This window comes from Pristiophorus japonicus, chromosome 4, assembly GCF_044704955.1.
Source record: "Pristiophorus japonicus isolate sPriJap1 chromosome 4, sPriJap1.hap1, whole genome shotgun sequence".
In the NCBI taxonomy this organism is placed as follows: Eukaryota; Metazoa; Chordata; class Chondrichthyes; family Pristiophoridae; genus Pristiophorus; species Pristiophorus japonicus.
Window position 1 is genome coordinate 211,034,870 of NC_091980.1, and position 12,535 is coordinate 211,047,404.

A 12,535-nucleotide genomic window follows, 5' to 3' on the forward strand; every position below is an offset into this window, starting at 1 on the left:
TATTAAATTATAGTTAACACAAAGAGAACAAATCAACGCTTGAATATTGGCCGCAATGAATGATGTTCTGAGAATATTAATTGTTACATTGTAAATCATGTGATGCTAACTATTAAGTATACTTATGGATTCCAACTACGTGACAAGTGATCTTCATGCGGTCTTTGCCTGGCACTATAGATTTATTAAAATATATGTAATCAAGTGAGTCAATAGTTCCATCAAAAAATATGAGCACACTGTTGAACAGACTTACAATGATGAAAAATTGTCTAAAATATGTCAAGGAAAGAGACTCCATAGTTAAAGTGAATACAAACAAACAAAAATGGACATGAATGCTGAAACAATTGAGTTAAATAATAAACTAGAAATTACACCAATATTACAAAACATGCAAATGCAAAACTTTCAAAAATACGCTGATATCCTTCATCTGGCAAAACATGGGTGAGGTTGATGCTGGGATTCACGAACAGAACTCTGGAATATCTTTTTATATTGGTAAAGCTGGTCAGTGTTTCAATAATCCCAATCCAGGACATGTCATGTTCCATTCCTGGTGAACAGGCTTTGTAAAAGCTGCAGCAGGAGATTTTAACCACCTGGCCGCTGTTTGAGGGCCGACCCTTACCACCATGCTGCCGGCAGACTCCAGGTGCTGACTGGCATCTCGCTGCAGCTCGTCAGCTCTGGGTCGGTGCAATAATTGGCTGGCCTGGAAGCTGTCATGGCTGGCAGAAAGATAGGTCGAGGGTGGGGTTGAGGGTGGAGGGGGGGGGGGGCGGTCTGGGTGGATCCCAGGGTCGCAGCGACTGACATTATTCTTGTGGAACCCAGAGGAGCACCCCTGCCCCTCCTGACCCACAACAATAATGTTAAACTTACCTTTGTGGTACCTTGTCTGCTGTACTGCTTGGTAAAACTGGGCGGAGGAAGCATGGCATGTGATCCGTCCAGCTGTCCATCAAAATTGTAGTTGGAGCCCTACATGTGTCACAGGGCTCCAATTTACATATTAAAAGGGCCGGACTGCCTGAAACAGGCAGGCGCTTAGTCTGCCCAGTGCAAGGCCCCTTTCATGATGGCAGTAAATGTGGCGGTAATGCCACTTTTGGGCCACCACAGCATGTTATACACCCGCTTTATTTTCTTATCCATTGCGTATAACAAACGGGTCGAAACGCTCCCGCTGGTTTTCCATGCAATATTGAAAGTTAAAATTTACCCGCTCATCTCTTGGAGGTCAACTTTATTTATTTTTTGCTAATTAATAAAACGCCTGTTTTGCCATATTAGAATACTTTTCTCTTGTATGTGCTTCGAAAGAAGCACACTACACATTGTTATTTCAATATTGTCCTATTTCTGCAAATGCTCCACATCAGAAATGAAATGTTCTGACTTGCAGAAAGATTTATGCTCTGAAGCAAATCCCACACTATTCTGTCTTATTATAGAAAACTGGCGTTTCCAGCCAAAGTCTGACAGCACATTCAGGGACCACCTTGTTCTCTGTGCCAATAGGCCCGCAGTAGAAATTCACATCACATCTCAGTTTCTATAGCAACAGTAGTCTTTCCCATAATGAGCTGTATCATCTGACTGATGTCATAGCAGCATGCAGCAGGTCAAACGAAGCACCTCCTAGCGCATCCTACAGATGTGAACAAACCTAAGGGAAGATGGCATAAAGGGAAATGGTAAGTTCTTTATCATTAGATTTTATGTTTTTTAAATAACAATTGGCAATTGTCTCAGACTTCAGAATTAAACTCTGATGTGCTGTGGTGGAAACGCCTACACAGATTTCTTTCTTTGTGTTTGGCATTATTCAAATCTTGTGAGGGAGGCTGCCGCATCAATACACTGTACTCTGCAGATGAGAATAAGGTGAAGGCCTAGGCTTCTGATGCACAGACTCCAGCCTTTTAATTTTTTAAAACTTTTTTGTTACTTTTTTTGAAAATGCATCTAAACTGATTTTGCGAATATTATAATGATAAAGCTAAAATGTTGTACAATGTAACAATGCATTATTAATGCCACGGATAATTACAGCTTGCAGCATCATGCATTGTTTATTCTAGGGAGCGGTGGTGTCGGCAAAAGCTATCCACATACCAAAGGGCCGAGTATTTTATTGCAAGTGCTGTCGATAGCTGTAAATTCATCCTGCAGCCAGCAGCACAATTCTAATTTGGTTCTAGCCTTAAGCTGCCTTTCCATGGCATTAATATTTACAATAGTTGATGCAGATTAATGTATTGTAAATTATGATCCCTTGTACAGAAACATGTATCTGATATTGGAAATTTTGAGGAGGTTAAAAATTCTCATAATTTTTTCCTGAAGTATTAAAATGTATTTAGGTAAGAAATACATACTTAAGATTATTTGTTACAATAAGACAAAGATGTTTATGTGAAAAACCTGTAGCTGTTTCTGTGGATCTATCTTCATTATATTATTAATATTTAATGCGAGAAGGAAGCACATCTTTTAGACTTAAAATGGTGACATTTTGTGAGATGTAAGGCTTTTAGTGTGCTTTATGATATGGCTAGAAAGACTCATAGTAAATGAGTATATAATTTACTGGCCTTTTGTGTCTCATCTGGCTGGGGCAGGAGCGGAAGCTTTAATCATTTTCTTTTTCATCTGTACCTCCTGTGTTATGATAACATTTTTAGCCAGTTTGATCATACATCTGTTATCCACTACAGCTCCGGCCACATACAGCTCAGACCTCAGACTATCAGACATTATGATAATAAATGGGAAAGACGGTTTTTGACTTTGAAAGCTTTTTAAAGTGGGTTGCTTATGCTGATAAACGGTTCTTGGTTGGTTGTAAATAATGTAGGAGTAGTAATTTAAGAGGAGGTGGCCACAGCCTCAGACCGTGGTTGTGGTGCGGTGGTTGCTGGGAAGGGCGGGATGTCTGAGAAGGCAGCTGAGGCTCTGTGCTGCAAATGCAGCCTGCAAGTTAACCACTAGGGACCTGCTACTGTGCTTGGATTTGGACTGCCTCATTTATCAAGCTGTTTGCTTAGCTAGCTATGGCTGGGCTGGGCCGCGCCTAGTAGAGGTTATGAGAAACCTGCAGACAGTCTCATTAAAATGGATAACTTGTTAAAGGGATTTATAAATCGACCAGAATAAAATTACTCTCCAGTTTTCAATATAAATTGATAAAGCGCTACTGTATAAACTGTATAAAAATTGTCCTCTTTCAGTCGGATAAATACTTTCCTAAATTACTTTACAGTGTAGCATGTATATCTTATTAATGATGAGGATTATTAGCTTAGTCAAGCATGTGTACATTGGGCTCATAAATACAAGCAGATTACTAATATAATATTGTACAGTACAGTAGGTGGGCTACAATGAAAGCCCAGATTATAAAATGTGTTTATATAAATTCATTGAACTGACCTATTTACAGAAAATGAGAGCTGTAAATAGTTATGACAAGCTGTGAAATTCCATGTTACAGTCCAGTTAATTTGTCACACATTCCATAATATTTAGCTTTATTTGGGAAATTAACAAAATGTCAAATATTTTTCTGTATTGCGATTACATTTTAGTTGACCTGAAAAATTTGGTAGAAAATTGGTCCATGTCATTGTCCATTTTTGTTGTTTGCATCAGGAGAAGTGCATTAGACAAAGAATGTGAGGGGCGTATTGTGTTAGGTGAGGTGCACTGGTAAGGGGTTTGTTGGTGAAGTGCACTGGTTTGAGGTTTAATGCTTTAGGTGAGGTCACTGGGTAAGGGATGTGTTGTGCCGGGTGAGTAACATGTCACGTAAAGTGCATCTGGTTAAATATTTGGAAGGAATCTAAGAAAATTTTAGGAAGTAGAAAAAGCCATTTGTTCTAACAAGCCTGCTATCTTTTTGGTTAATCTCATCTGTACCTTCCTGCCTTCTCACAAGATCCATCTAGCCCCTCTTTCTCTAGAAATGCATCATTTTTTTCTTCAAGGGAAATGATGATTCATTATATATTAAGTCACAGTGACTGGAGGCCTCATGACCCATCAGTCTGTAGATTGTCTGACATTGAGAAGTGATTATTCTTGCTTGAACATGTCATATGTCTTTTCAGTTTCTGTTGATAAATAATTTCCTTGCATTAATTATTTGTCCTGTTTCGGGCCGAATGTGCTGCTTGGTTGGAGACAGAGAGCATTACCAGATACCCCACACTGGGTAAAGTGGCCATATATTATTAGACTCAATAGCAGCTGTGGAGAGTGCTCAGAAATGTGGAAGGAAGAAAACAAGATGGAGAGGGGCTGGCTGACAGGCAAGAGAAGTTCAGAAAGATCTGCTTTTGATAGGAATTCAAATAGGAGAATGTTATTGTGGGGGTTCTAAAGTGCTGATGAAAAGAAAAAACATGGATGTTGGAAATCTGAAATAAAACAGTAAATGCTGCAATTGAACACCAGGTTGGACAACTTTTGAAAAGGGTAGATTAACACTTTAGGTTGGTCTCTTTATCAGGACTGGGATACCTAGACTGGAAAACGTTCTTTATAGGTCTGGTCAAAACAAAGGAGATAGTGAAGTGCAGCAGGTAGAGATCCAGACTTCAATATGCTGACTATTTTCACAGAAAGGCAACTTGTGTGTGTGTATATATATATATATATATAGATATATATTTATATATTATAATATTTTTATATATATTTTTATATATATTTATATATCTATATATAGCATGCTCTTGTGTTGAAAGGCGAGAGGCACATTCACAGAGGACTGGTTCACAATGCTGATGTTGCTGCTGGGTCACATTGGGAAGCATGTTCCCAGCGAGCAGTGCAGCTCGACAGTTTGCAACACACCTTTAGAAGCTGTGGTTTCCTTTGTAAATTTGAAGCTGACCAGGTTTACGCATCTAATCCACACCAAAACTTGTCTGTAACTAGCTTAACAAGTGAGTTACAGCTCCCAAGTGGCATTTGAAAGTAGAAACCGGGTGGTGTAGAGATGTGAAATTCGGCCTGCTCTGACTAGTCTCCTCCTCCACTACAATCTTACACTCCTACTATTTACTATTATATTCTCTCGAGCTTATCGGAGAATGCCAGGCGCATTTAATGAATTTAGTCAGGGTTCATGGCCTGTGACAGCAGCAGTTACATGGTTTTGAACATCTAACAGCTGCATTATAGGTAATTTAGGAGGTGTCATGACCTGGGTCGGATATTTTTGCTTCTCAGTGCGCATTGCTCTTCAATCCATTATCTGTGATGGTAGAATCGACTCTCGTACGTGCAACTCCTAGATTCTGCATCATTAAAGTTTACTGCAGCTTAATTGTATAAGCTCACTACCACCAGCAACAGTGCAACAATACCTTGCACTTTTGTAACAACTTTAATATAGAAAACATCCCAAGACACTTTAGGAGGGGCAGAAAAGAAAATGAAAAAGATTAAGGAATTGGTGCTAAATTAGAGTTACTAAAATTATGGGTGACAGTAATTTAATTTACAATATTCAGTATTTATTCAAGGAGTGAATTGCCTGCCTGCCTGTCGGTGTTTTTTTAAATTCATATGGAAAAAGAACAGCAAAAGGGTAACTGGTTGACCCAGCCTGTCCTATCAGCTATGGTGCAACCTTCATGCATCGTCAATCCACCAGCCCCCAGTTGTGCAATGATAGGGAAGAGCCGACATCGAAGGATCAAAAAGCGACGTCGCTATGAATGCTTGGCTGCCACAAGCCAGTTATCCCTGTGGTAACTTTTCTGACACCTCTTGCTTAAAACCCAAAAGGTCAGAAGGATCGTGAGGCCCCGCTTTCACGGTCTGTATTCATACTGACAATCAAGATCAAGCGAGCTTGTGCCCTTCTGCTCCACGGGAGGTTTCTGTCCTCCCTGAGCTCGCCTTAGGACACCTGCGTTTCAGTGTGAAAGGTGTACCGCCCCAGTCAAACTCCCCATCTGCCACTGTCCCCGGAGTGGGTCATGCCTGGCTGCCCGGCCGCTTCCGACCAACGGATCCATTTCAGACCCAATTCATGTCTGGACCGGGGTCAAACAGGGCTGCGTCATCGCTCCAACCCTCTTCTCAATCTTCCTCGCCGCCATGCTCCACCTCACAGTCAACAAGCTCCCCGCTGGAGTGGAACTAAACTACAGAACCACTGGGAAGCTGTTTAACCTACTCTGCCTCCAGGCCAGGTCCAAGATCACCCCAACCTCTGTCATTGAGCTGCAGTACGTGGACGATGCCTGCGTCTGCACGCATTCTTAGGCTGAACTCTAGGATATAGTCAATGTATTCACTGAGGCATATGAAAGCATGGGCCTTACGCTTAACATCGGTAAGACTAAGGTCCTCCACCAGCCTGTCCCCGCCGCACAGCACTGCTCTCCAATCATCAAGATTCACGGCGTGGCCCCTGACAACGTGGACCATTTCCCATATCTCGGGAGCCTCTTATCAACAAAGACAGACATTGATGGGGAGATTCAACATCACCTCCAGTGCGCCAGTGCAGCCTTCGGCCGTCTGAGGAAAAGAGTGTTTGAAGACCAGGCTCTCAAATCTACCACCAAGCTCATGGTCTACAGAGCTGTAGTAATACCCACCCTCCTGTATGGATCTGAGGCATGGATGATGTATAGAAGGCACCTCAAGTCACTGGAGATTTATCACCAACGATGTCTCCACAAGATCCTGCGCATCCCCTGGGAGGACAGGCACACCAACATCAGTGTCCTTGTCCAGGCTAACATCCCCAGTATTAAAGCACTGACCACACTTGATCAGCTTCGCTGGGCAGGCCACATAGTTCGCATGCCAGACACGAGACTCCCAAAGCAAATGCTTTATGCGGAGCTCCTTCATGGTAAACGAGCCAAAGGTGGGCAGCAGAAACGTTATAAGGACACCCTCAAAGCCTCCCTGGTAAAGTGCGACATCACCACTGGCACCTGGGAGACCCTGGCTGAAGACCACCCGAGGTGGAGAAAGTGCATCCGGGAGGGCGTTGAGCTCTTCGAGTCTCAACGCAAAGAGCGTGAAGAGATCAAGCGCAGGCAGCGGAAGGAGCGCGCGGCAAACCAGCCCCACCCACTCCTTCCCTCGGCGAATGTCTGTCCCACTTGTAACAGGGTCTGTGGCTCTCATATTGGACTGTTCAGCCATCAGAGAACTCACTTTGGGAGTGGAACCAAGCCTTCCTTGATTCCGAGGGACTGCCGATGATGAGTTATGCAATCTCTTGGGAGAGGCATAAGAACAGAGGAAAAAAATCAAGTTGGAAAAAAAAAAGTTGGGAAATTCCTCCAACCCCAAAGACAATTAACAAGCTCCAGGAGACTGGATATCATAAACCACTGCTAACCCTCTATAACTTGAGATGTCTTCCACTTGCAGGAACTTATCCAACTCTATTCCAATGGCCTGTAGTGAATCCATACTCAATGCATGTTGTAGTTATCTATTCCAGAGGTCGATGACTCTCTTCAAAAATAAGTACTTTTTGGCATATCTAACACTACTTTCATATTTTGTACTGTTTATTTATTTATTTGCCCTAGTTTTCCCCTTTTTATCTATCTCAAATAAATTATTCATAGAATAGAATCTATTCTTTTAGTCATTTTTAGAGATCTTGATCATGTCACTTCAAAGTCTATGCTTTTCCAGTGGGAAAAAAACAATTGTCTGAGCCTATCATGATATCGAAGAGCCTTAAGATTAAGTATCTCCAGGGACTCAATATCCCCCACCATGTGACAAAACCAAAATTGGGCCCGGCATTCTAAATACAGCTGCACCAAGGCTTTTTTACAAGGTAGGTATCGTATTTCTAGTTTTGGATGTAACTAGTTAGCTATATCTTAACACAAAAGCTAAATACTGCGGATGATGGAAATCTGAAATAAAAACAGAAAATTCTGGAAATACTCAGCATGTCAGGCAGCATCTGTGGAGAGAGAAACAGAGTTAATATTTCAGGTCGATGACTTTTTGTCAGAACTGTCTAAGAGGAGACCTGAGAGAGGTCTTTGGAGTTTGACAGTGTGGATTTGGAGAAATTGTTTCTACTTCTGAGTGAGTCCAGTAAAAGGGTGAATAAGTATAAGGTAGCCATTAACCGATTTGTGATTAAAATCAAGAATGCTCAAGGGGCCAGAATTTAAGGAGCGCAGATATCTCAGAGCGTTGAAGTGCTGGAGAAAATTTTAGAGATGGGAAGGGGCGAGGCCATGGAGGGATTTGAAAACAAGAATGAGAATTTTAAAATGGAGGCGTTGCTTAACCAGGAGCCAATGTAGGTCAGTGAGCACAGGAGTGATGGGTGAACGGGACTTGGTGCGAGTCTTTGGATGACCTCAAATTTGCGGAGAATAAAAAATGGGAGGCCGGTCAGGAGTGCGTTAGAATGTCTAGAGGTAATAAATGCATGGATGAGGGGTTCTGCAACAGGAGCAGAGTCGGGCGATGTTATGGAGTTGCAAATAGGCGGACTTAGTGATGGCGCGGATATGTGGTCGGCAGCCCATCTTGAGGTCTAATATAACACCAAGGTTGCAAATAGTATGGTTCAGTCCCAGACAGATGTTAGGGAGAGGGATGGAGTCATTAGCTAGGGAACGCAGTTTGTGGTGGAGACCGAAGACTATGTCTTCATTCTTCCCAATCTTTAGTTGGAGGAAATTTTTGTTCATCCAGCACTGGATGTCGACCATCAGTCTGATAATTTAGAGAAACTGGATGGGCCAAGAGAGGTGCTGTGAGGTAGAGCTGGGTGTTGTCGGCATACATGTGAAAACTGACTCTGTGTTTTCAGATGATGTCACCAAGGGGCGGCATGTAGATGAGAAATAGGAGGGGACCAAGGATAGATCCTTGGAGGACACCAGAGGTAACGATGCAGGAGTCGGAAGAAAAGCCATTGCTGGTGATTCTCTGGCTACGATTTGATAGATAAGAATGGAACCAGGCGAGTGCAGTCCCACCCAGCTGGATGGCGGTGGAGAGGCATTGGAGAAGGATGGTATGATGAACCGTGTCAAAGGCTGCAGACAGGTTGAGAGGATGAGGAGGGATAGTTTACCTTTGTCACAGTCACATAGGATGTCATTTGTAACTTTGATCAGAGCCGTTTCGGTACTGGGGCAGGGGTTGATTAGAGAGATTCAAACATGGAGTTCCGTGAAAGATGGGCATGGATTTGGAAGGCGAAAGCATGCTCAAAGACTTTGGAGAGCAAAGGGAGGATGGACATGGGGGTGTAGTTTACAAGGGCAGAGGGGTTCAGATTTGTTTTTTTGATGAGGGGGGTGAGGATTACAGATTTGAAGGAGAGTACCTGAAGAGCAAAGACCTAAACAATATCAGATAAATGGAAGCCAGGGAGGGAAGTTGGGTGGTCAGTAGTTTAGTGGGAATAGGGTCGAGGGAGCAGGAGGTGAATCTCATGGACAGGATAAGCTTGGAGAGGGCATATAGAGAGGTGGGGGAGGAACTCGAAAAAGATGTGAATTCAGAACTAGGGCAGGGGGCTTCTCAGAGGAAATTGGGCCCAGTAGGCAAAGGGAAGGAAGGGAAGTGCTGCAGGCAGCTGAAACAAAAAGAGTAGACAAGGGTAATGTAGTAGCCTCCAGGCCAGATCCAAGGTTGTCCCATCTTCTGTCATTGAATTACAGTACGTGGACGATGCTTGTATCTGCGCACACTCGGAGGCCGAGCTCCAAGCCATCACCAATGCCTTTACCGAAGCGTACAAGAGCATGGGCCTTACACTAAACATCCGTAAAACAAAGGTCCTCTACCAACTTGCCCCCCCCGATTATCAAAATCCATGACAAGGCCTTGAACAACGTGGACCAATTTCCGTACCTCGGGAGTCTACTGTCAACAAGGGCAGACATCGATGATGAGGTCCAACACCGCCTTCAGTGTGCAAGCGCAACCTTCAATCGCCTGAGAGTGTTTGAAAACCAGGACCGCAAACCCGGCACCAAGCTCATGGTCTACAGAGGAGTAGTGATCCCGCCCTCCTATATGGTTCAGAGACATGGACTATGTACAGCAGGCACCGCAAAACACTGGAGAAGTACCACCAATGCTACCGCCGCAAGATCCTGCAAATTGATTGGCAGAATAGGCGCACCAATGTCAGTGTTTTCGCTCAGGCCAACATCCCCAGTATCAAAGCACTGACCACACTCGATCAGCTCCGTTGGATGGGCCACATCGTCCGCATGCCCGATATGAGACTCCCAAAATAAACGCTCTACTTGGAGCTTCGACACGGCAAATGGGCCCCAGGTGGGCAGAGAAAATGCTTCAAGGACACCCTCAAAGGCTCCTTGAAAAAATGTAACATCCCCACCGACACCTGGGGATCCCTGGCCCAAAACCACCCAAAGTGGAGGAAGAGCATCTGGGAAGGTGCCGAACACCTCAATTCTCTTTGCCGAGAGCAAGCTAAAGCTAAGTGTAGACAGCGGAAGGAGCGCACTGCAACCCAAGCACCCCACTCACCCGTTTGTTCAACCACCATTTTCCCCACCTGTGACAGAGACCGTAGGTCCCGCATCGGACTCATCAATCACCTGAGAACTCATTTTTAGTGTGGAGGCAAGTCATCCTCGACTCCGAGGGACTGCCTAAGAAGAAGAAGAGAAGAGGTAATAGATTTGGACCTTTGATAAGGTACCACATAGTAGACTCATGACAAAGGTCAGAGCATGTGGAGTCAGGGGACAAGTAGCAGAATGGATAGCAAGCTGGCTACAAAACAGAAAACAATGAGCAGGAGTTAATGGTAGCAATTCAGACTGACAAAAGTTGGATAGTGGTTTTCCACAAGAATCGGTGCTGGGATCACTGTTGCTCACAATTTACATAAATGATTTGGACTCGGAAATTGGAAGTACAATTTCAGAATTTGCAGATGACGCCTAATTGAAGGCCATAGTTTATAAGGAAGACTACTATTGTGTTCCGAACACAGATGAGACTGCAAACGGGGAGGTTAAAGTAACAGTGACCTCAGTCTTTATTAAGACACTCCAGAGTAAGGAACAGGCCTTAGGGGCCGGCTTATATACAGTGCTCCCAAGGGATGCTGGGATCCCTTGGGACTTCAGGGGATGCACTCCCTGGTGGCGGAACAGATACACAACATCACTTCTCCCCCAAAGTCAAAGTGAAAACTATTTGCAAGGTGAGGCGGTCAGGAGCCTTTCTTTCCCTGGTGGACCGCCTCGGTACAAATGTCTGTTCTGGTATGTTGGCTGTGCCCTCGCTGGGCTGGCGTGTTGTTGGCCCTGCAGGGCTGCTGGGTGAACCTGGCCTTGCTGGGCTCTTGGGCGTGATGGGTTCAATTTCCTGCTCCGGCGTGGTGTCGTTGATCCTTTGGATGTGTGTTGTGGGCTCGAAAAAGGTGGTGTCTGCTGTGGGTTGTCCAGGGCAGTCTGTGAACCGCAGTCTCGTTTGATCCAGGTGCTTTCTGCAAATTTGTCCATTGTCTAGTTTCACTACAAACACCCTATTCCCTTCTTTAGCTATCACCGTGCCCGCGATCCACTTGGGATCATGTCCATAGTTTAGCATGTACACAGGGTCATTCAGATCAATTTCCCGTGACACAGTGGCGCGACCATCGTTTACATTTTGTTGCTGCCACCTGTTCTCTACCTGATCATGCAGGTTGGGGTGAACCAGCGAGAGACTGGTTTTAAGTGTCCATTTCATGAGTAGCTCAGCCAGAGGCACCCCTGTGAGCGACTGGGGTCTCGTGCGGTAGCTGAGCAGTACTTGGGACAGGCGGGTTTGGAGTAGGCCTTCTGTGACTCGTTTGAGGCTCTGTTTGATTGTTTATACTGCCCACTCTGCCTGCCCATTGGAGGCTGGTTTAAACAGGGCCGAGGTGACATGTTTGATCCCATTGCGGATCATGAATTCTTTAAATTCGGCATTGGTGAAACATGGCCCGTTGTCACTGACCAGTATGTCAGGCAGGCCGTGGGTGGCAAACATGGCCATCAGGCTTTCAATGGAGGCGGTGGCGGTGCTTCCTGACATTATTTCACATTCAATCCATTTTGAAAAAGCATCCACCACCACCAGGAACATTTTACCGAGAAACGGGCCCACATAGTCGACATGGATCCTCGACCATGGTCTGGAGAGCCAGGACCATAAACTTAGTGGTGCCTCTCTGGGTGCATTGCTCAACTGAGCACACACGCTGCATTGCCATACACAGGACTCTAAGTCAGAGTCGATACCGGGCCACCACACATGGGATCTGGCTATCGCTTTCATCATTATTATACCCGGGTGTGTGCTGTGGAGATCCGAGATGAACGTCTCCCTGCCCTTTTTGGGTAGCACTACGCGGTTACCCCACAACAGGCAGTCTGCCTGAATGGACAGCTCGTCCTTTCGCCACTGGAACGGCTTGATTAGCTCTTGCATTTCAACAGGGATGCTGGCCCAGCTCTCATGCAGTACACAGTTTTTTACTTGGGACAGC

At 44.6% G+C, this 12,535-nt stretch overlaps 1 long non-coding RNA gene across 1 annotated transcript in view; it reads right to left on the reverse strand.

Annotated features, from left to right (window-relative positions):
- Positions 1–286: 286 nt before the first annotated feature.
- Positions 287–12,535, reverse strand: part of LOC139263259 (uncharacterized) — a 59,848-nt gene continuing 47,599 nt past the window's right edge. Inside the window, exon 3 of the long non-coding RNA XR_011593073.1 lies at positions 287–1,675. This is a non-coding gene — a long non-coding RNA (uncharacterized lncRNA). The remainder of the gene's footprint in view (positions 1,676–12,535) is intronic.